Source organism: Chlorocebus sabaeus, chromosome 12 (assembly GCF_047675955.1).
Source record: "Chlorocebus sabaeus isolate Y175 chromosome 12, mChlSab1.0.hap1, whole genome shotgun sequence".
In the NCBI taxonomy this organism is placed as follows: domain Eukaryota; kingdom Metazoa; phylum Chordata; class Mammalia; order Primates; family Cercopithecidae; genus Chlorocebus; species Chlorocebus sabaeus.
The window spans coordinates 19,912,492-19,936,702 of record NC_132915.1 but is presented as its reverse complement, the minus strand read 5'-3'; the positions used below and the strand labels follow the sequence as shown (position 1 = coordinate 19,936,702).

At 39.1% G+C, this 24,211-nt stretch overlaps 1 protein-coding gene and 1 long non-coding RNA gene across 2 annotated transcripts in view; one reads left to right on the top strand and one right to left on the bottom strand.

The window, feature by feature from the left end:
* LOC140712913 (uncharacterized) overlaps positions 1–13,446 on the top strand; it is a 70,993-nt gene extending 57,547 nt beyond the window's left edge. The window contains exon 3 of the long non-coding RNA XR_012094747.1: positions 13,200–13,446. This is a non-coding gene — a long non-coding RNA (uncharacterized lncRNA). The remainder of the gene's footprint in view (positions 1–13,199) is intronic.
* Positions 1–24,211, bottom strand: part of GNAQ (G protein subunit alpha q) — a 323,471-nt gene that overhangs the window by 12,454 nt on the left and 286,806 nt on the right. The gene's annotated exons all lie outside the window — the stretch shown is intronic.

Sequence of the window (24,211 nt, the reverse complement as noted above, 5' to 3'; positions counted from 1 at the left end):
AGCAGTGAATTACATGATTACTTAATTTGTGAATTGTGTTTATAAGTCCAACCCATCTTTTGTAAACAACCAGTTTTTGTAGCCCTGTGTTGGATTTGTCAGGATTTATATGCAAATGATTCATGATACACATTGGCTGTTTTCATTATGCAAACTCTCAGGTTGACAAGCAGAAGGGAGTAATAATAATAAAAATCAGCTAAAATAGCTCCTACGGTTGAAAGAGAAAATAATTGAAAGCCTAGAGAATCATGTTGTGAATCTGGCACACTGTCACAAATTCCCACCAAAAATCATTCATTAATGACTAAATACTTGAGATCTGAACTAAGGACTAGATATGACTTCATTTTGTATTTCTTAAGCTATATTTATTTGGGGCCTCACAATTTATTCTAAGCAATCAAAACAGTTACTTTGTCAAAAGCGTATCTGTATTTCTAGATGTTTTCTAGAGTTACTACTCTACACACACACACACACACACACACACACACACACACACCCTTTATAAACACATGGAAAATGTTGTAAGATCATACATTTCCTGTTCCTGAGTGCATGCTTTCTCCCTATGCTTCACTATACTATTAATAGAGAATTGTGGAGATACACATAGTAATTATGTGGAGATAAAAATGTAATATTTCTCACTTTCAGCATCTGTGAGTAAGTGTTCTCACCTGAGGCTACACTTTCAAGCCTACCTTGGTAACAGAAACTCTAAATGGATTCTCAAGAAAATTAGTCAGCTTGCTACTATAAATGAAGATGCTATTTGAGGCTGTTCCTGAGTCAAATCATTCCTCTGAAAAACACATACTTATCAGCCAAAAGCTAGAGGGCCTCAGAGCTTCTTTCGTCGCTCCTTACCATTCTTTCTCCCATAGACTCCCCTCTCTAAATCATTCCCGTACTTGGGTTATAGATGAAAGCAGCAGATTTGGGAATTCTCCTTCCCCTGAGGAGATAAAAGCCAGGATGCATGGGCATGCTTCATCCTGCACACACTTTCCAACCTCCCTTCTTACTTCTCCCTGTTATGGCTGGGTTTGTGGCAATGCAAAGGGCTGCCTGGGATTGTGCCCACCTCCGCTGCTAAGGGGAGGCTTGGTGATTTACACCAGAGCATCCTAGTTTCCTGCCATGTGAGCTGGCTTGGGGCTGGGCTCTGATCCAGGCCCAAATCACTTGGAGCTTCCCTCCCCTCATTTATGGTAATCAGTTTAGCCAAGCATCTCAACTAGGCCAATTAACTTGAGGACTTTTGCTGGGAACTCTGGAACAGAGAACCTTGCTTTCGTGCAGAGTTTGGAAGAGGAATCAAGGAGCCTCAGGAGCTTTTAGCAGCCCTCTTGAAAAGTGAGCGAAAAACAAATTGGGTCCTGCTCACCTGGTTTTTAACCTCTTGCTCCAACCAGGGCTAAGCTTGGTCATGCCTTTATATTTGTCAGGAACATCAGTCAAAAGAACCTTTTATTTTTTCAACTAGTTGCGGCTATATTTTTCTGGTTTTTATTATACAAAATACTTCCAGTTGGTAAACCTGGATATATCCTCCCCTCCAAACTTATACAAGGAAGTGAACGAGAATGACTGAATAGACTGGCTATGAACACCTTCTGCTCAGCTTTTGCCTGCCTGCGGTAGGATGCTCCCGGAATTTCAGTGAAGAGTTACAAAGGCCATGTATTGCTCCTCTGCATAGCCCTTGACTGGTGTTCTGGAAACCTCCAGGGACCTTAGCTTTTACCAAGTACAATAATCTGGATCCTAAATACGTCTTCTTCCTTTCTTCTGTAAAGTGTGCCAATTCAAATTAAGTGATAAGGCACACTTTTCCAAAGGAGATCTTTGTCAAATCAGGCAAAGTCCATTGTCCCCAATCTCTTCAACCTGTTAATTTTGTGCCAACAATTGCATAGATAATTAAAATTAATGAAATATGTGGGCTGATATAATGAAAGATAACTTCATGGCTCAAAAGACAGTGTTCATCTCACTGCATACATTTCTCTTTTATATAAATGATAGGACAGACTTTAAACATATCTTTACTGTCTACAGGCCTTTTAAGGGTTCTCATAGCCAGTGATAAGATTTTAAGCCCTGGAAATAACACTGAGAAATGATATCTTGTAGCTTGAGATTTTATAGGCTGTTTCAGGACTGAAGACAAAGGCTTTAATAAAAACTGAAATAATTTTTTTAAAAAATTTAAAGAAAGTTAGTGACACCCCTGATGGGAGCGTGGTGTTTTGTTTGTTTTTAAACCCCTGTTACTTATAGCTAGAGAAATTCTAGAAAGTCATGCTGTGGTATTCAGAGATGCCCCATCTAAAGGTATGTACACCTGGGCATCAACCCAGCAAGTCTCCATTAGCCTTATTATATTTAGCATTCCTCAGAAGGGGCATGATGGGTTCCCAAGTGAATGGGTCCTAGTTGAGCCTTTTCTGGCTGGAGACTTTCAAGGGGAAGTGACTAGACCATGGGCAGAGACAGGAAAGGTGAGCCTGACTTTGCATTGATATAGAAGAAGGTGTACCATGTCTCTCTGTTTAACTTCCAGACTAGGCTGGAAATCTTTAATTTCCAGACTGGGCTGGAGCCCCAGTGGAGTCTGCTAAGAGAGAGCCTTGTGCCAGCCTGCTGGGCAGTGGAGAGGAGAGTGACTGAACCCAGCATTGTGTTCCAGAGACAACTTGCCCAGGGTGCTGGCCATCTGTACCCAGTACTGCCTCACTGGGGCTGCTCTGGAGGCAGCTCACCCATGCATGCAGTCTGCGGCTGCTCAAGGACATACTTCCATTCACCAGGTGCCAGGTGGACTGAATCCCGCGCTTCTAGCTCAGGGAAAAGCTAAAATGCGCAGATGACTGGCAGATGAGATCAGCTTTCAATCAGGCCTGCCAAATTGAATCTCCGAGGGGAGATGCCAGGAATCTGCTTCTTACAAGCCCTCTAGGTGATGTGAATGCACATTCAAGTTTGTGAAGCACTGTTAGTGTTGCTGTGAATCACATGGGGTCTTCTTAAAACAAGGCTTTTCTGCTTCAGCCTGGGGTGGAGCCCGAGGGTCTGCATTTCAAACAAGACTGCACTGAGCTGGAAGGTACAGAAGAAAGCTTGCTGAGCCCAGGACAACAAGGGAGGCAATGCTGTATCCCATTTTCATGATAAGAAGTGCAAGTCAAACACAGCTGAGCGTCTGATTCTGGGCAGACTTTTTTTTTCCCACCCAATTAAGATTCTTCATGCTATGCTATATGATGTTTTCCACCGCATAGTAAAAATTCCTTATGCCTTGACTTTTCCTTTATGGAATAACAGTTACAAACCGACATGCTCTGTATCAAAGCCCTGGACTAAATCCTAAATGGACTAAATGAGATTTTCACAATGACTCATAAGGTAGTGGAACGTGCAGAGTGTGAGGCATAATCCACTTTGCTCAGTAAAAATTGAAATCTATGAGGGAACAGCACGTCCCAGGAGACTTTGTGGCACCTGCTTTGCAGTAATCTGCCAGAGCATGACGTTTCAAGAGGGATCAATGTGCGAGCCACGTGTATGACCCATAATATAAAACAAGGAGGTTTTGTTTACTCTGAAGACAGGTTTAAAGGCAGTCTGGGGGGTGGTGTTAATCATGCCCTCTTTATCTTGGGGTTTTAACCAGTTGGGAAATGTACAAAGAGGATACTAGTAAAGGTCCCCCTCCCCGCCCAACCCCACCGAGATGGAGTTTCACTCTGTTGCCTAGGCTGGAGCTCAGTGGTGTGATCTCAGCTTATTGCAACCTCTGCCTCCTGGGTTCAAGCGATTCTCCTGCCTCAGCCTCTGGAGTAGCTGGGATTACAGGGTGCCCACCACCACACCTGGCTAATTTTTGTATTTTTAGTAGAGACAGGGTTTCACCCTGTTGGCCAGGCTGGTCATGAACTCCTGACCTCAAGTGATCTGCCTGCCTTGGCCTCCCAAAGTGCTGGGATTACAGGCATAAACCACCACACCCTGCAGGATACTAGTAAAGGTTTTACTATCCCAAACACAGGGCTCCTTGTTAACAGGTTGGGCCTAGACTGTCTGAGGCTCTAGGAGCCTTCCAACTGCCAATTGTCCTCACCCACCACTTCTCTTGAGCTGGAAATAACTGTCCCTCCCAATAAAGGGTGGCTTTGGTGCATGTGAGAGAACTGAATCAGTAAGAACAAGGACAGGGTGCGCTGCCAGAAGTAGGTCCTGCCTGGGCTCCACTTCCACAGAGAAGGGAGGACCAAAGAGGCCATAAAGGCTGAGGACAGGCTGTAAGCGAGTGACCATGGTGTGTGTCCTGGTTGGTCTCTGCTTCAGGTACATGAGGCCATGGAAATGTCAGACTCGCCTAGACCACACTGATAGGTAAGTCATTCCTCCTATGGGCTGGAACCAGCCAAAGGGCAGAGTACTAAACTGGGAAGCATTCACCCCAATCCTTGTCCCTGAGGGAGAAGGATAGGGTACCTGCTCCCTGCTTTGTAATTGCAAGCAGGATGGTGTGACCCCTGAGTGTTCCACCATGACCAGTCATCGGCGAAAGCCCTGTGTGAGCCATCAGCAAAGGGTCTTATACCTCTAATATTTAACATCTCAAATCAATTATCTAGATCTCTGATATCCTGAACACATTGCTTTTTAATGCATTTCCCTGTTAACATGTAATTGACTAAGGCTGCCTACAGGGTGAAGCTACAAGTTCCGATCTGGCAATCACAGCTTAGCACTGTCTTTAATCTGAGCCCCTATACAAATGGTCTTTTTTCCTGATAAACAGATTCCATGTCACCACTGCCACATGACTGCATGTTCCTGACTTGTGACCCACAATGCTGTCCCCACTTCTTATCCTTCAATATCCAGGTCAACTCAACTTCCCCAAGCAGTTCTTCCCCAAGCCCCACTGGGCTTGCTTCTTCCTCCCATCCCCAGCACAGGGTGTCCTATCCCTAGTGTGCCAATGGTTCAGTGGACATATATGAGAGCTTCTGAGATGCAGGGCATGAGCATGCTGTAGACACAGCCCTTGTCCTGGAAGACTAAAGAAGACAAGCATGCAATGCATCATCACAGGCCCACATGGTGGGCCCAAAGCAGTGAGAAGTAGGGGAGGCTGGGGTGACACAGGAAGGAAAGATTTGACTGTGCAGTGGATCAGGGAAGGTTTAAAAGGAAAGGTAGTTTCAAACTGAATCTTTATAAATGAATTGGAGCTTGCAAGGAGGAAAAGAGAGCAAACATCCCTCTGATTAAGGAAAAGGTTGGATCCAGTGGACGTGGCCCAAGACCCCAGCTGGAAGCTGGCTTTCTTCAGGCTACAGTCTGGCACAAATCTCTGCATAACAATTACCAAAGGGCCTAAAGGAACAGTATTTTGTGTCTATACACTTTGCATCCCTGCTGTCATCAAAGTCAACATTTGCTCAGCACACTGTCTTTCCTTATCCCTCTCCACCAAATTGGTGCTTCCCTCTGTCAAAAGTCAGCATTAAACTAGAGATTTGAGTATCTGTTTCAATAACTTTTGCAACTTCTCATTATCTTGCCAATAAGAACATATTCTCACAAAACGCACTTATTTTCTTAGCAAAGACAAATTTAGACTAAGACCCTTAATTCTTTTACCTGATACAAGTTATCCACCTGTCTCCCTGGTGGTATTTTTTTCTTCCATCAGTACATTGATAAACCACATTGAATTACATTTCCCATAAAGTCTGAAATGCATTCTTAAATGCAAAACAAGACTGTTAAGAAATAAGCATGCAGAATGTCATGAGGGCATTCATAACAATCATCACTGAGGGCCTGACAGTCATCTATGAGCTGTTCTCAGCTGACCTGAGGTAGGACAGACCCCAGAGAAAACGGGATGAAGATTTCCAGGGTGCAGATGCTCTTGAGTCTCAGGGAGACACAGGGTGCTGAGTGATGAGTCTCAGGGAGACACACAGGGTGTTCAGTGACCTTGAGTGATCTAGAGACTCACTAACTGATGCCAGGAGCCAGTCAGGTGAATGTGATTCTGTGATGATAATTTCTGTGTTCACAATTCTGTGCTTATGTATCCCCTAAGCTTTCTGCTGAAAAAGAAGGCCAGAGCCATCATGCCCTCTACTTCAATGAGTGAAGTCCAGATATACAGACACAGAACGAATACACGAGCATGTCTATAAAGTCGACTGCTCAGTAAAAGGGGAAAACACACAGTTTATGTTACCTTATGATATTTTTTAACACAGATCTTCAGAGTTACAGGTTAAGACAACATCTGCTGGGTACATCTACACTCTAAATTTTTATACCAAGTAGCTCACAGGGCCTCATTCCATACACTGTACATGACAAAACACACTGATACAAGGTACCATTTTTATTGGCACCACTTCTGCTTATGAAATTGATAAGACTGTCAGAATATAGGAGTTTTATGCTCCAGAATTCATATAAGACTGTTTTAAATAACAATCTTCACTGTCTTTTTTAAATAAGACATTTCAAACCCATACTCTTCACTTTTAATTGCTGTCACAGCTTGACTATTTCTTGTAAGACATAACTCACTAAAGAACACCTTTACAGATTACTTTATTAAAGGTCATTATTACTTTAAAAAAGCAAGACCAGTTGATTTACTTTCTATGTAATGATCCATAATGTAAAATTTCAATCAATATTATAATTTGTAGCTTACCAAATATTGAACAATTTGAAAAATCTGAACATACTCTTTCAGGTATTTATCTCATTTGTCTGTGTCTACTGGGTAAATAAATGCAACAACCCAGAAGACAAATAACTCCAAAGCTGTATGAAAAAAAATTTGCAAGCCTAGTCTTCTACATTCTTCTTTCCTCCGTTGATTGTTTAGGGAAAAGCTTGCTGTGTTTGACTTTGTATCTCCAGCAGGATCACATTGTTATGTGTCCTATCTGATGTCAACGCTGTGAGAATTCAAAACACATTCTGTGCCAAACTCCTGCTGTTGGGGAGGGAGGTAGGAAGAGGAAAAAAGTACAGGAATTCACATGAATCTGCTGTATGGAAATGTGCTCCAGACGATCTGGCAAGGAGAGTACACTGACATGGCAATGTGGCCCAGTGGTGACAGGCCAGGGCTGTGAGCTACGGACCTCAGTGGAAACATGGCTCTCTTTCAAAGACTCTCCGTGTCCTCGGGCAAGTGGCTAAACATCTCTGAGCCTTGGTCTCTTCATGTATCTCCCAGGGTTTGTGAGGATAGATGAGACAATGCATGCCAAGCCCCTAGCTGTGGCCTGAGCACACAGTAGCCTGTATCACTGATGGCAAAATTGCTACATAAGAACCTCCTGGTGAGGCAATTTGCTTCTCTCAAATCTCTGGCCAAACTGTAAACCCAGTGAAATCTTTCCTTTCCCTGGAACCGCACATAGTTAATTCATCCATGTTATCAAATCCAGGCACATCTGATTTATAGAGAACTGGAAAGCCATCCAGGTTTCTGCCAATTTCCCTTACGTAGAGAATGTTTCTTCCTAAGATTCTCCACCTGTTAAAGGGGAGGATCTTCAAAATCTCTAAAGATGCTCAATATGCTCAACCCCAGAGCAAACCAAGAAAACAACAGATACAATCTACAAACGGAGTAGGTGGAGTGAGAAATAATTAAAGACAGGTTCCTAGGCATTGCACTTTTGCATCCAAATCATACAGCCAGGATAGAAATGATAAGAATGTCAAACTCAGCTGAATAGATATTATTTCCTTCATAATTTTCTTAGTCTAGGCAAATCTTTGCAAGCAATTATTTGAGATCAAATTTGGCATACTCTCTAGGCTTCCTGAAGGTTTTAATATTATAGTTTCTGCATATGCATCAATGTATTCTACCTGCATAGGATGTTTGGAGAAGAAAAGAAATAGAACATATTTGCCTATTACCTCCAGGTCTAACGTTACTAAGCAATGAGATGCGGTCATATGTGAGGCCCTTGTAAAGTGAACTGCCGCAAACCAGAGTGTGTTGCAGGAGACAAGTGGAGGAGGAAAAAAGGAGGACAGAATGAGAGACTGGGGATCAAGGAGAAACAAAGGAGAGTGGAGAGCCAGAACATGAGTAACAGAAAACAGGACAAATGTGTAACCCTTTCCGACGTGGAAGCCTGCAGTCTTAGAACTTACAGAGGCAGGACTAACAGAGATGAACAGATTAGTATTTTCTACTATTTCAGTTAAGTGACCAACCACATCCTTTCAGAGTCTACTGCACAGCACACTGATCTTTCTATTTAGCAATTATCCCATGTACCATACTTTATGCTTTGATGTCAGGGATCCGAAGACTATCCGTGACTTATATACAGTCTATCCTTAACTCTTTCCTTTCCTTTTCTCATAAGGGTTACTTACGGAGCTGAGTCAGGTATTTAACAATTTGTGTATTCATGACACTGACTTTTCAATTCACTGAACTTTCCCTCCTCCTTCCAGTACTCTCTCCATACCCATTATTCTGTGCTATCATCCTGTGGCAGTGCCACTAACAGCTCAAGAGAGACCACCTTCTCCTTGCTCTCTGATGTAATGTCTGATGGCCAAAGCAACTGCCACCACTGCCTTTTAAAACTGCTCTATTGCACTGCAAACTCAAATCCTATGTGTTGTCACTGTCATTGTAAGTGATGTTGTAAGTGACGTTTCCCTCTACTAAGTATCTAGGAGATGGGTAATTGTCATTAGCTGGTGTAACAGGCATTCCTTCCAGCCTGAATCTCATGATGATCAATGCTTCCTACTTTACAAACCTGTCTAAGTTGATGGCTATAATTTGTTTCCCACGAGCTACTGGAAAAGTCATAACTTTTTTTTTTTTTTTTTGCATAATTAAGATATAGATTTACCTTCACACTTTAGTCAGAACAATAACTTATTCAGCATCCCAACCTATTCCAACTCCTTGGGTTATGTCCCCATTCATATAAAACAATATTTCAGCAATAACTAACAGAGTGGTCTTGGGATACTGCATCAAGCCAGTCATCAAAAGAGCCAAGGAGACAACTAGACAGACCTATAGTAAGTGGCTACTTGAATGGGTGGACCCTAATTTTGAACTTCAATGGATCCATTAGCACTGTGTCAAGAGCACAAAGGCACAACTTGGCTGAACAGGTATCTGTTCCCATTGCATCCTAAGTCATTTGCTTGTAGCAATAGCTCATTTGCTCAGGTTCGCTTAGTATCTCTTTGCCAGATTTAGCCAGAAGTAGACACAAATGAACTTAAAACAGACATCACAGATTATTCCTGTAGACACTAATGACTCTTTTTTTTCTTGAGTATCACCAGTGAGGCACAGTGAGCATTTAATGTTGGCTCCAGGGCACAAGTGAAGGCCAAAAGAATGCATTTGTAACCTATCTCTTTGGAATTGTGAAGAACAGTAAACAGAGGATGCAGTGGTGTGGTCATTTTAAATTTAATGTAGATATACTATAGTCATTTTTTATTCCATTTGTAACATGTAGAATGTATTTGCATGTATACATGGTTGTGTGCTAACACCTGCAAGAGTGCTTTCCAATTCCATAGTTGCTCCATTCCCTAAGAATGTGAGTTTCTGAAGTTCTGATACAACCTGAATGATAATAGCATGCTACAAACCACACACACGTACTCAACTGTGGAGAGTAAATTTTAATTGGTTTTTCCCAAGCTATACTTGTATTCATTTCTACATTAAAAATTATTTGAAATAATTCAATTTTTTCTATTATAAAATTAATATGTGGTTATGATAGAACACTTTAAAAATAACAGTAGGAAAAGAAAATTCCCCATGGTTGAATTGCCCACATAAAACTATTGTATTTTTGTTAATTTTTGTTTTCTTCTAGTCTTTGAGCTATGCATAATTTTGGAGCTTATTTTATATTAGTATATCCAAAATAACTTGATGAGATAATGAAAAGCCATTTTTGTACAATTGTTGTCTCACTCAGAAGCCACTAGCTACATGTGGCTACTGAGCACTTAAAATGTGGCTAATGCAACTGAAAAAATGATTTTTAAATTTATTTAACTTCAACTAACTAAAATTAAAATTTAAAGTAACATGGGGTCTGCAGCTACTATATTAGTGCAGTTTTAAAGGACTGTGACCCCTCAATGTAAAATCTTATGTTCTGTATTTTGCTCTCAACATTATAGTCTAAACATTTTTTTGGTCAAATTCTTAAAGTTATAGTGGGCTTAACTGTACTTCTACTATAAAATAGTTTTTTGGGTACTATTATAAACAGCACTACAATTTATAACTTTGTACACAGAAATTTTCATGGTTAAAATTTTCTATGTAATAGCCTATCAAAGCATATTGCAAATTTTAAGGCTCTTGGTTACAGGCTACCAAATAGCTTTCTGCAGGCAGGTGAACAAACTTATTCATCTCGTAGTGATGTGTGAACTTACTCATTTGATTGTTTCCTCTTAAGCGGGAGATCTACCCTTTTAGAATCTTTTTCATATCAAATTACATGTGGCATGAAATGACACATCAAGGTGAAAAAATGATAGCTTGCTGTCTTGGTTGGAATTTCTTTCAATAGCAGTGAGGTTGAAGATTTTCCAAGAGATTACTTACTAACGTGTAGTATTTTCTCTTTTTTGAGAATTGTCTCCTCCTGTCTTTTTGTCCATGAAAATCAGTCTGCTCAGATTTTTTTGCTCTTACTGTTTTGTTATAACTTTGAATGCAGTCTTTATATACTGAAGTCATTAACCATGATTTTAATGTTTCTTACCAACTTGTTATTTTGAATTTTGAGTGTTTCAAAGAAGTTATTAGGAGAATGTCTGAAATAAGATTAAAACAGCTTTGATATTTCTAAGATTGACCTTTCCCAGCTTAGAAAACAGTTCTACTTTTACAAAAATCAAATGTCGATTTCCCAATGGGTCCTTTCCTTAAAGTCAGCTCAGTTTATGGCACTACATAACTTGCTGAATATAAGCCATTGCTCATCCTGAAATAGCATTTTGCAAATTGTTAGGAGAGCTGTTCGCAGGAGCAAAGTGTGTTTGGATGTCAGTTTCCTTTATTGCACTTGTCCACTTTCTGATCTTACAGTTGATAAATAGTGACTTGGCCAAATTACAGGAGACTTTGGATAAAGAGAAGTGGAACTACACTGTGAGGATGCAGAAATAAGAGACTAAACAGAAAGCAGGCTTAGATGACACAACTGAGCAAAGAAACACTAAATACCTTGGTAACGTACCAGAAGATTTGTTCTAGCTAATAAACCAAGGCGGCACATATCAGTACATCAGACAGAATCTGAACAAATTCTCAGCATGTTAGGCCAGGAAAGTCTACATTTGGGGGACACAGGATGAAATAAATAACCCAAAACAATTCAGTAAAATATTTCCTTAATTGTCTCAAAATATTTTTATGGATGGGTCAGTCTGGCCCAGAAACACGTGGTTGCCTGATTCTTTGGCCAACATGATAGGGTGGTATCAGTGGATAAGAATTTGGTCTGCCTTGTGTTCAAAGAGGTAAGTTTAAAGGACTTGTATGACACCTGAGCCCTGCTCAGTGAGTTGCCACTGTCCTGATGTGCCCATGACTATGTCCACACTAAAGTTCTTTTCTTTATCTTTTGGTTTCTAAGTTTTTTCTCTCCCCTTTGTCTACCCACCAAAGACTGTAAGCATATGGCGAGTGTTCCCATTAAGGAAAATCAGACAGTAGGTAAAAATGAGAAATAACATAGGCAATCAGAGTGAGTTTGGAACTGAAGAACAGCAATAAGCAGATCCATTGATCAAATGACAAAAAGCAGGTGTAACTTGCTGGCTTAAAAATTTTTTCATACAAAATACATAAACTATTCTGAATATAAGTACTTTTAAAGTGAGCTTAGCGTATTATATTCCTTAAGGCCATGTTACATTATTTTTAAATAATAATGAATTTGTTATATAATTAATAGTTGGTTTTCTTTTTAGTCTTTTCATTTTCAGGAACAATACAGGATGAAACATTTTAGACTCTGATATGTATTTTTGGCTATATGTTATTACTTTATATGAAGCTCAATATTAACTAGCATTGTTTAGTGCACATATACCCTAGACAATGCTAAGAGCATTTTAGTGTGTAAAAGGCATTGGCAAGCATTTCTGTAAAGGGTCAGATAGTAAATATTCTAGCTGGTTGGCCATACTGTCTCTGTCATAACTACTCAACTCTGCCCATGTAGCAGGAAAGCACCTCTGGACAATATGCAACAAATGAGTGTGGCTGGGTTCCAATAAAACTTTGTTTGGATGATGAAATTTAAATTTCAAGTAATTTTCATGTGTCATAAAAATTCTTACTTTGATTTTTTTCAACCATTTTAAAATGTAAAAACCAATTTTAGTTTGCTAAGTGTACAAAAACAGACAGTGGGCTGGATCTGGCCTTGTGGGCCATAGAGTTTACTGACTCTTGTTGTATAACAGCGTTGAATACTCTTATGGCATGAGAAGACTGATAAAAAGGAAGTTGAGTAACACACATAGAAGGAAGGTAAATATTTATCACAGCTACTTGAATTATTAGCAACATTCCAATTTTTATATACGTTTTAAAAGTCTGGGCATATTTACTTATGTTTGTATAATTTATTATGTACAACAAAGCACATATATAGAAATAAAAGCAAAAGTAAGGTCTCCCCTGATAAATGTGTCATTGTATCTTTGAGCCTTAATTTTCTCCTTATCTTTTTTTCCCCGTAACTCTTGGTTAGATATTAGGTCTCTTTGCTTTTTCTCCCCTCAAAAAGCATCCATTTTCTTTCTTCCCATGGCACAGAGCATGCAACATAGGAAAGACAATCAGTGTTTCAATTCATTCACTTAACTTTTAGTGTTAGGGCATTATATTTAGCCAGATGTTGCACATATGTAAAAAATGGCTTTCCAGATGTTTTAATGCCATATATTTGGCATTTTAAACCCGTAAAATTACTGTAAAACAGTCCTCATTTGAAGACATAGGTAAACTTTTCATAATACTTTAAGCAGCTTAAAAAAATTCTATAAACATTCTTTGTTAATGAGAGACTAATAATAATCTGCATGTGGAATTACTCCATCCCTGCTTTTCCTCTTGGTTCTTCCAGAAGAATGACTGACAAGTGAAGGAGGGCAGGGACGATACATCACTCAGCTTTGGTTTCTATATCTACTAAAAGGTATGATTATGAGATTTTTTTGGGTAAACTCTTGGCTAAAATCTTGTTACATTATTGTATATATTATCTGTAGACTTCAATGATTTATTTTATCCATGTTCTATTACCAGTGCCTCTGACAGTGCACACTAGAGCAAGACCCTGGCACCTTTAAAAGCAATATTTACTGTCTGCTTGAAAAATCAGTGTCATCATCTTGACTTACTTGTAGGTACAACAAATTCACTCAAATACATGTGGGTTTACTGAAAAGGCCCCCCTTCCCTGCAAACTGTAAAGTGCTCAATTAGGTTTGCACTAACAAGCTCTGAGAAAAAAATGAGCTTTTTCTCTGTACCTCCTTTTTAAAACCAGCATTCCATATAATGTACATGTGACTAATTAATATAGAATGTGAAAATGGTATAAAATTTAGGAAGAACTACATATTTTTTGACAAAAGGCATTAATTACACCCATGAAAAATTGAGAAATGGTTGTAAAGTGTTAAGGTTTAAGGTTTCAATATTTTGCCCCAAATCAAAAAAGAAAAGAAAAAACAAAAAAACAAAAAAACCCCCCAATGTTCCACTAGGTAAGAAAATTGTACTGTGTTAAGAGGTTAAAAGATCTCTTCCAGAAGCTGTTAAACAAGTGTGATGGGTGATAGATCCAACACAAAAACACACCTTTAAATACAACTAACAGAAACATACAAATCAGACAGTCAAGCTCCTTCTACAGTGAAGGATTGTGGGGTGGAATGGAAGATCATTCAAGCATCATGAAGAAAGCAGACAACGTTGAAAGACCTGAGGGAAAACCTAGAGAGATGAATACATGAACAAATGCCAGTGATTCAGTTGGGAAAAAATGCTGGGTAAAAGATGAGGGAGAGCTGTTCCACAGTCACCAGCACAATCACAGACTATAGCAGGTGCTACTACAAAGATCAGCAGGAGACCGGGCACGGTGGCTCACGCCTGTAATCCCAGAACTTTGGGAGGGTGAGGCGGGTGGATCACAAGGTCAAGAGATCGAGACCACCCTGGCCAATATGGTGAAACCCCGTCTGTACTAAAAATACAAAAAATAGCTGGGCGTGGTGGCGCACGCCTGTAGCCCCAGCTACTCAGGAGGCTGACGCAGGAGAATTGCTTGAACCCAGGAGACAGAGGTTGCAGTGAGCCAAGATCATGCCACTGCACTCCAGCCTGGTGACGGAGTGAGACTCTGTCTCAAAAAAAAAAAAAAAAAAAAAAAAAAAAAAAAAAAAAAAAAGCAGGAGAGGGCCCACAGCTGGCACAGAACCATGAAAGAGTAGAGCACACTTAAAACCTCTGGGGTGAGGTAACTCTTCAGGTATCCAGAGAATAGAAATAAGTGGGGAAATTTTTGAACTTACAAGTGTCTTGAAAACTAGAGTATTTAAATAAGGATAAAGGGAGAAGGGATCAGAACCAATTCTACTGCTGAAATAGACCAGATGAGGGAAATGAGTACTGAAGATCTCAAAGCTGCCACAGAGACAGAGTGAGGCAGTAAGAGTTCAACTATTGAGGAAGAATGTGTATTATGAGCTGGCTGACATTCAGTTTATGGTTAATATCCACTTGGATTGGCTGATCTTTTTTTTTTTTTTTTTTTTTAACTGACTGATAGATATGCCATATTTGTTGAATAGTACATTTCTGAGGTTTTGTAAGTTTATAAGCTGTAAGGTTTTATTCAACTACAAAAACATCTGCTATTCCCCAAACTGTTTCTGCCACCCTCCACCAATATCTTCCTTAAGGTTTGAATAAGTGATTAAGGAACTGCTGCTCCTGGTCTAACTCTCAGTTTCTCAGAGAAAGTCAGAAACTGAAAGCAGAAGAAATTCTGGCAGTGACCATGTGCTCATAACAGCTGTGATAAAATAAAAGGTACACAGATTTATGTATTTCCTCTGACTTTAGGAATGTAATTTAATAGCAATTTGGATCAGAGTGCAAGGAAGGAATCATACATAGTCTAAACTGCCCTTAAAAAGTACATTTTGAATGCACCCCATGGTGACCATGAGACCATCTTGCCATTCCATGTTTCGAATGCAGACTGCCATTCTCTGAGTGGCAGGAAAGTTATAGTTACTGTAGTGAAGGATGAAGTTTGGTTTTGTCTTGTGTTTGTAGTTAGGGGCCTTGTTGAACAAGAATTAGTGTCACTGAACTAGGCTTGCACTTTGCACTGAGAAGTTCTCACGTTACATGAGGCATCCAGGAACCAGGACCAACTGTGGGAACAACAGATCTGATTTCTCCATCACATTATTTGACTGCATGCCTTCATTTCAGGAAGGCAGCCTGAGCCTTTTGGATAATTAACTCTCTCCTAATTCTCCCCCAACCCCTTTCTCCTGGGCACTTACAACTATATTCTTACCAATCAGCAATGCGCCTCTCCTGTGTAATTACATAGCATGTGTCTCTAAAAGTAACACCAGTCCTAAAAGATTTAGACAGACTGAAAGAGATTATTTGGTTTGCTTAATCCAATGCATTCTGATGAAGGTGAAAGGGAATTTCCAAAATCACTATGACTACAAAGGAAGCTTTCCAATGATTTAAACTTTTAAAAGGACAAAATAGGGTGGGTGGAGGATTATGAAGAAAATTACATAATCAAGGATAATTAGGTAATATACTAACCTGTAAGAATAACTTGTATGCTCCTATTAGTAGGTACTCAAAACTTGTTAAATAACTAAAGGTAAAAACTGAAAATGACTCAACACTTCTGAAAAATGCCCAGGGCAACTTATATTTGAATAAAATCTCCAGGAACTTCCAGGAAAAAACTATTTACTTCATTCTGTTCCCCGAAACCCCAATAAAATGAAATAACAATAGCAACAACAAAACCTAATGAAGAAACTGGGAAATAATTCAAGACACGGATGTGGAAGGATGTTAGCCAAATATGTGGTATCTGCAGTGAACCCAGAAAGGATGCTGAATACTATTAATCACCTTTCCATATTTCAATCAGGCTGAGATTTGTGTGAGTAAACGATAGGCTCTGGAAACACTCAAGTGATAATGCTTATTAACACAGAGGAGTGGAGGACCGAACTGGTTCAGTTCCGCGAGAGGCAGGGAAAAGCCCAGTAGGCACCTACTTCTGTAACTGGGCTGAACAAGAGGCAGGACAGATGGGAGAAACATCTGGGTTCTGCCATCTTTACACTCTCCAACACCCAGACTCCTAACCCAGGGAACTGCCTGGAGAGGAGGCAGGGAGAAAAGCTGTTTAGTGCTTCACTGCTGTAAAACACCTAGGAATGCCAAACTTATGAAGACAATCTCCAGCAGAAAATACTGAGACCTAGCAAACACACCGGCAGTGAGTAGGGAAGGGGGAGAAGTAAACAGAGATCAATGTAAAGAGAGCAATGCAGAAAACTTAAAATACTTTAAAGTGGAAAAAAAAAATCCTCAGCTCTTTCTGAAAGAAAAATAGGATACTGATACTTCAGAAAGAAAACATTTGGAGAATAAAAAGATCTCTTAGGGTTTCAAAAAAAAAAAAAAATCTGTGATTCAGCAGGTCATGAACAAAAAAAAAAAAAAAAAAGAAAATCTAAGAAAGCCAAAAACAAAGATAATTTGAAAGATAATTCTAGAAAATTTCTCAGGAAGCAGAAAAAGCAATAGAAAACTGGAGAGAAAAGTTCAGAAAACTAAAAAAGAATTAGTAAAAGTAGTTTCCTCTTCAGCTAAAAGAAGTTATAGTAACAGAACACAAGAGAAAATGGGGAGGAAGAAACTTTCAAATGAATACTAAATGAACATTTCTTGTAATTAAATCTCTAGGTTAAAGGGCCCCAGAAGGGCTGGGGGTGGAAGAAGAAAGAATACCTATACTAAACCAGATCCTTCCTTAAATTTCAGAATTTTATCTTAGATAAATAAAAGAATCTAAAAACTTTTCATAGGAAATAGGTCACTATATATAAAGAATAAGGAAGCTGAAGAGCCGTGGATTTTTGAAAGGGATCATTGACAGACTATGAAATAGTGTTTTCAGAATGATTTATATCTGAGATTCTATACCCAGCCAAAATATCAATTAAGTTAGAGGGCAGAATAGGGATATTTTTAGACATGAATGGAATTTAAAAATTATTCCAAGGGTTCCTTGGATCCTTACTCAGAAAGCTACAGAAGGATATGTCCTAGTAAAATAAGGAAAGAAGCCAAGGAAGAAAACAACGTAGGATCCAGAAACAGGGAACTCAACACAGGAAAGATGTAAATGAACTCCTGCGGCAACTGTGAAGCAAGGTCCCAGGATGACAACTGTATAAAATGCAAGGGAACAACCAGTCCTGATTAGAAAAGACAAAGCCAAAAGGGAGATCTCTGATTTAAAATGAAAAAAAGAAACTGATATATTATCTTATATGTTGACCATGTTTTGAAAGATTTCACAGATCTGTCAATGAGTTAGAAAAGAATCAGCTAGAGATACACACAAAGAAAATTAAAATGTAAGGCAATTAACTCATGGGAAAAAAAGTTAATAAAAAAATGAAATTACAGCTTACTACTTAGCTCATCAATGAACAACATTTACATTGTCAAATAGTGTAAACAGTAAATTATCAAAAAATTGGGTTATATAACTGTTGAAAGGATGGGAGAAAAATGTGGGAATGTTAAGACAGCATTTTTATCTACCGTAAGAGAAGATAATAAAATCGACAAAACAAGCAAAAAAGAGTAAAAGCACACCATTTTGAGACATGAAGATAATAACAGAAACTAAGAGTTAGGAGTTAAGGGCAGTCCCCTGGTTATCAGAGGGTGGTGGTGATGGTGACTGAGAAAGTGCTGTTTTAAAATTTTTATGTCTTTTTTAATTATTTGGCTTCGTAAACCATTATTTGATAAAAATACAAACTGATTTTTAAACTTAAAAAAAGATATACTGTTTCAGGTGTAAAAGTTCTGGGAAGATACATATGAAACTGCTGGTGGTAGTTACCCAAATTTAAAAATGGGGGAGGTAGAGTGGAAATACGGGAGAGTTTTCACTCTCTTCTGTAGCCTTCTATGTATGTGGAATTTTAAATAATGAACATATATTACCTTAATTATTAAAATAATATATTATAAGAAATTAATAATACATTTATTTTATATTTTAAATGTAACTTATTAAACACTTGTCCAGCCTGGGTGACAGGTCAGTTTCAAACAACAGCCTAGCTTAGTAGCCTAAGTGGTAAAATCTGTAATTCTAGGGTTGGGGCATCTTTGAAAGCACTGGCTAATAGGAAAAGTTATTTAACCCTTCCTTGCTGAATTTTCCAGCTCTCCCTACTTTTTTTTTTTTTTTTGAGACGGAGTCTCGCTCTGTCACCCAGGCTGGAGTGCAGTTGTGTGATCTCGGCTCACTGCAAGCTCCACTTTCCGGGTTCACACCATTCTCCTGCCTCAGCCTCCCGTGTAGCTGGGACTACAGGTGCCCGCCACCACGCCGGCTAACTTTTTGTATTTTTAGTAGAGACGGGGTTTGACCGTGTTAGCCAGGATGGTCTCGATCTCCTGACCTCATGATCTGCCCGTCTTGGCCTCCGGGAGTGCTGGGATTACAGACGTGAGCCACCACGCCCGGTCAGCTCTCCCTACTTCTTGAGAGAAAATGTCAACTGTTATTGTCAGATAGAATATGAAAATAGGTAGCACAGCATGAATATGACAAATGTTTAATAAATTACAAAGTAAATATAAATGACAAGTGTTTAATAAGTGGATTTTGGGCCCAGTGAGGTATGACCCAGGTACTGGAGCCAGTCCAGATGTTGTATCAGACTGGTCCTGTTATTATAAGCCAGATTCCACCAGTATAAAAAAGTTGAACACAGGGATGGAATGACTCCTCAGGGCAGGAAAGGGAAAGGGGGAGTTCTGAAGGAAGGCCATATTTCTGGCCGGGACTCTGGCTTCTGACAGATTTCCAGTGGTTGACTATATCCAGCACTTCTGGCTTCAAGCTTTGGCTCTAGACCTATCTCCCTGCCCCATGTTCTTGACCTCAGCATTTGGGAAGGCTGCAGGATCTTCACTCTTCACTGTCGCCAGGTTCTCTATCCTTTCCATAGTTTCGGCATTTTCTCTCTCTCCCTGACTGCCATGGCCCCATTCTTGCTTTGGGTCTAAGTCAAAACATCATACTCAAACCAATACCTTGTAAGGAATGAGGCTCCACTATACAGAAGCAATGAGCTGATGCCAGTTAAGACCTTATAAAGTGAGGGGTCTTGGGCATTTCACCCCCGTGTACACCTTGCTATAAATAAACACCCTTAACCTGGTGGTAGAACGTTATTCAGGAAAACAGGCAGAAGGCTTTGAATATGTCAGGAGATCCTTCTATCCATTCTTTTCTCTTTGTTTAGGTTTCCCAGGAATGTCTTGTACAGGAATAAGATTTTGCTGAGAACTGAGGATTTCAGAAACATTTATTTCCATAAATAATATACTAAATGCATATAATTTTTCTCTAGTTGCTAATACTGGGACTTGGATGGGTCTTCCAGGCCAGTAGGTGCTGGGTTAACTCCACGTACTATGCACAAATTGACATGTCTCCAAAATAATGTTTTCAAACTAATGATAACAATCCACAGTAAGAAATACAGTTTATACAGCAATTCAGTATATTCACACACAGAAGCACAGATAATGTCGTGAAACCATACCTTTCCTTACAATATGCAATGTACGCTATTCTCCTCAATTCCATCCCATCCTCCGTATAAAAAATATGCTAACAAGACCTATTACATTGATTTTATGACCCAGTAAATGGGTTTTGATGTGATGAAAAAAAAAGTGTATATTCTTTCATACATTGTAATTGTTCACATTCTGTATTTCTTCACTAATTTAGACTATTGTATTCTCAATTATACTACAATAGCAAATATTTTGCAAGATTGGGCTACAAAGTCTCTGTGGCCAATGAATATATAGTTTTGAAATCTGGTTGCAGATGTGCAGATTGGCAAAGAACATTTCATTAGTCACATAAGGTACAACTTTAAAAAATATTATTTCCACTGAAAATCAGCTATAAACATATTTTCTTTTATAAATACCAAATTAATATTAAAGAAGAAATCTTATAATTCCTTTCTACCAATACCAAAAGATTTCTAATGCATGGACTAAAAACTTTGTTATAGGATTATCAGAAACAGATGTTTTTGATATTCAATCTTTCTTAAATGTAAAATATGAAAACAAAGCAAACAAAGCATTCTGCCTCTTCCCTGCAGTTTTAATCATAATACAGTTTTACTTAATTAGCAAATACAGATGGGGCCTTAATAAGAACATTTTAAATGTAAGAGGTTTTTGTGATAATATAATCTCACTAGTAATGATCATGTTATCATCATTATGTAATTTAGAAAATTTATGAGTCAGTGAAAGTCATTTTCAAGATGGTATACAGAAGCTGACCTCATAACTCCTACTCCAGCCAAATGGCGCAGCTCAACCTTCCTGAATATGCTTATATATTTTTTGTTTTATTACTTTTATTTCTAACTCTTTCTTGAAGTCTTCCCAGTCATCAAGCTGGAAAAGAATCCCTCCCTCCCCTGAAATCACATATGGCTTGTTAAGAACACTTGCTCTATTAACCTCTCTGGGCTTTTCTTTGTAATTGTTCATGTAAGTATTATACCAACCCTGACTGACTTTGAGCTTCCTGGAGCTCAAGGCTGTGTCTTGCTTATTTCTCTACTCTCTCCCAATGCCCAAACATCACCTTGCTGTGGCAGGTGATCAATAAATTTTTGGTGGTTGAAATGAACATTCTGAACAACAGTGAAAATAGGCATTTATCTAACCTGTGAAGACAGTGCTACTGTACAGTGCTTTAAATACATACCAACTCATGAGTCTACTAAGTGGAGACCCAGCATTGCTTTGCCTTTTCAAGTTTTTCACTTTTGGTGTATTCTTTCACAAATCCTCCCCCGCTTTGTACAGTAAATAGCATCCATCATGTTAAGTCAGTGAATCCCATTTTAGCAATAAAGGTGATTACAAGGGCTGTTAGGCATCTGCTTTCAATATTATTCCAGGCATGGGAAATTAGGAATGGCCTGCCTTTTCCCTCAAACCACTGCCTAATGCCTTGATTTTTGGAAGATTTTGCTGAACTTGCTTTGTGGTCTTGCCTTGCTAAGATCTGCAAGAATTTCACATTTTCTCTGAAAGTATTGCTAAAAGAATAAAAATATCCTAGAATGGGCTGGGTGGGTTCCTTAATTGAATACATGGGCCTGAAATACTCCTGTATTGAAACTAACTCTACATACATCTGGCATGTAACCAGTAAAATGAAAAGCAGATGCTGTAATTTTCATGTAATAAATTCGTATGCAATATCTTAAGATAGTTGAGTGTACTTCAGGAAGCCCAGTAGAGAAAAGACATGAATAAGTGTGGTTAGCCTAGAAGCAGACAGAAATTTTATAATGGGGTGGGCAGGTGGGCTGGGGACAGACAGAGACGGACAGAGACATGGAAAGAGCTACAACCTCACTTAAAGCAATGCTGCCCCCATGTGGATACCAAAAATTAGAATCTGTATCTGAGTCAACAGCTCTTCCTTCTCCTTAGTAGTAAGACCCTCCACTTCCTGTAATTTCAATTTGATGGCTGTTGCTAGGACAACTAGGAAATGAGGCAAGGAACAGAGAGACCTCCAAAAAAACAAAAACAAAACAAAACAAAAAATAGAAAAAAACAGGTCACTGAAGTGAAGTTATTATATTAATTCTAACTTCTAATAGGAACACAAGAACTGTGGCCCTGCCAAGGGAAATGTAAAAATGCATCTAAAATGAGGTGCCATTGTCCTGAAAAATGATGGTTGCAGGTACACAGTGCTCATGTTCAGGCTGTGTGATAGACTCATCTATCAAAATGCTTCCCTTGGAACTGGATGACAAAACAACTTTATCTCAGTAAGCACGCAGTGGGAAGGAAAACTTCATTTTTTAAAACCTGTAGTCACTTTAAGTTAATCACTCTGACAAGTATTTCTGTTTGTAGTTGAATTGTCAAACAGATAATAAAACAAAATAAACATGGTGTAGAGAGGTCTCTAGGCGAAACTGCAGTTAATGTACCTCAGTAAAAATGGCAGGAGTATTCCAAAGTATTACAGAAATTTGAAAACTTGAAAATCTGTAAAGGTTAAGATGAGTTCTAATGTTTCATTTAGATCCTTATTAGGAAGTGACTACTCTACTTGAGTCTACACTGACTAAAAAGTGTCTCATTCACGTGCTGCAGTAACTTGCACTGGGAGGTAGAGTAGGTACTGAATGCGTGCTTCACACTCCCCCTCAAGCACTCAGGAATGAAGCTAGAGCGGAATGTGGAGTTCATTCAAATCCAATCTCCTCTTTTTACAGCTGATCTAACTGCAACCTGCACAGGTTAAGTAACTTGTTCTCAAACCCACAAAGTATTTCCGGTGAAGCCAAGACTAGAACTCGGTTTTCTCAACCTTCATTCCAAGGCTCTTTTGTTTCCTTGTGTTCTTAGATGGAAATGCCTGTGTCTGTTACTACACCTCTTAACACTGAAGTATTTGTGCAAAGTCACTGGGTTTCTACAGACGTTATTCTGTATGCCTGTGAATTTTATTTCTCCCCAAGTGACTTTAAATTTAGAGCAATTTCAAAATTAACATTCTTTTTGATAAAGATTTAGTTGGCTTCAATCCCAGCACTTTGGGAGGCCGAGGCGGGCAGATCGTGAGGTCAGGAGATTGAGACCATCCTGGCTAACATGGTGAAACCCTGTTTCTACTAAAAATACAAAAAAAGTAGCCGAGCGTGGTGGCGGGCACCTGTAGTTCCAGCTACTCGGTAGGCTGAGGCAGGAGAATGGCATGAACCCAGGAAGCAGAGCTTGCAGTGAGCTGAGATCATGCCACGGCACTCCAGCCTGGGTGACAGAGCAAGACTCCGTCTCAAAAAAAAAAAAAAAAAAAAAAAGATTTAGTTGGTTTCATTGAGTTTTTTCATAAATGGGATATAAGTTCAATTTTGAAGACACATGGCTCAGACACATACCCAAAGCAAATGTTCTTCAGTATGATCATCGGGAGGTGGTATACTCATTCACAAACACACACACACACATGCACATGCGCACGCACGCACACACACACCCTGAAGAAAAAGGTTCAGGGTAAGATATGAAATAGCTACAGAAGGCACATCTTAGCATTTACGTCTATCAGCATCTAACATGTTTTCTGAGGTTTAAGATGATAAACAGTCCTTTTGTGAAGTACTCAGTCATGGTTGCTTTCCTTCCAGATAGCTCTATGGATACCACTGCCTTTGGACTGATGAAGAGTAAGACTAAGAGCTTCTTTTTAGTTAGTGAACAACTAACCTTTCACAGAGTCAAGGATGTCTGATATTAGGCCCATAAACATATTCCTAAGAATCCTCAGGCATGTGTTGATATGATTGAGGGTGACAGAGGAAGTATAGCATGATAAATAACACGATGTAAAAAAATTTCTCCATTTTCCCTAGAAAGTTCTCGAAATACTAATTTGGTATCTACCTGTGGATCATGAGTATTATTCTCCAGCATGCTACCTAAGCCCATTATTGCACAATATGAACAACAGAAAAGGCACTGGCTAGTCTCCCTTGAAAAACCCATATACTTGAATTAATTAAAAAGCTCATAAGACAGTGGAATATTTAACGATATTAAATTACACTGTGTACTTGCTTGCCTGTCAGGATAGCATCTTTAAAATCACTTTCTCTTGTTTGTGTGTTGGGATGATAAAGTTGAGGGAAGAAACTTCTTTTGAAAGCAAAATCTGAGTCTTTTCTCTGTAAGCTTTGATGACGGGACTGT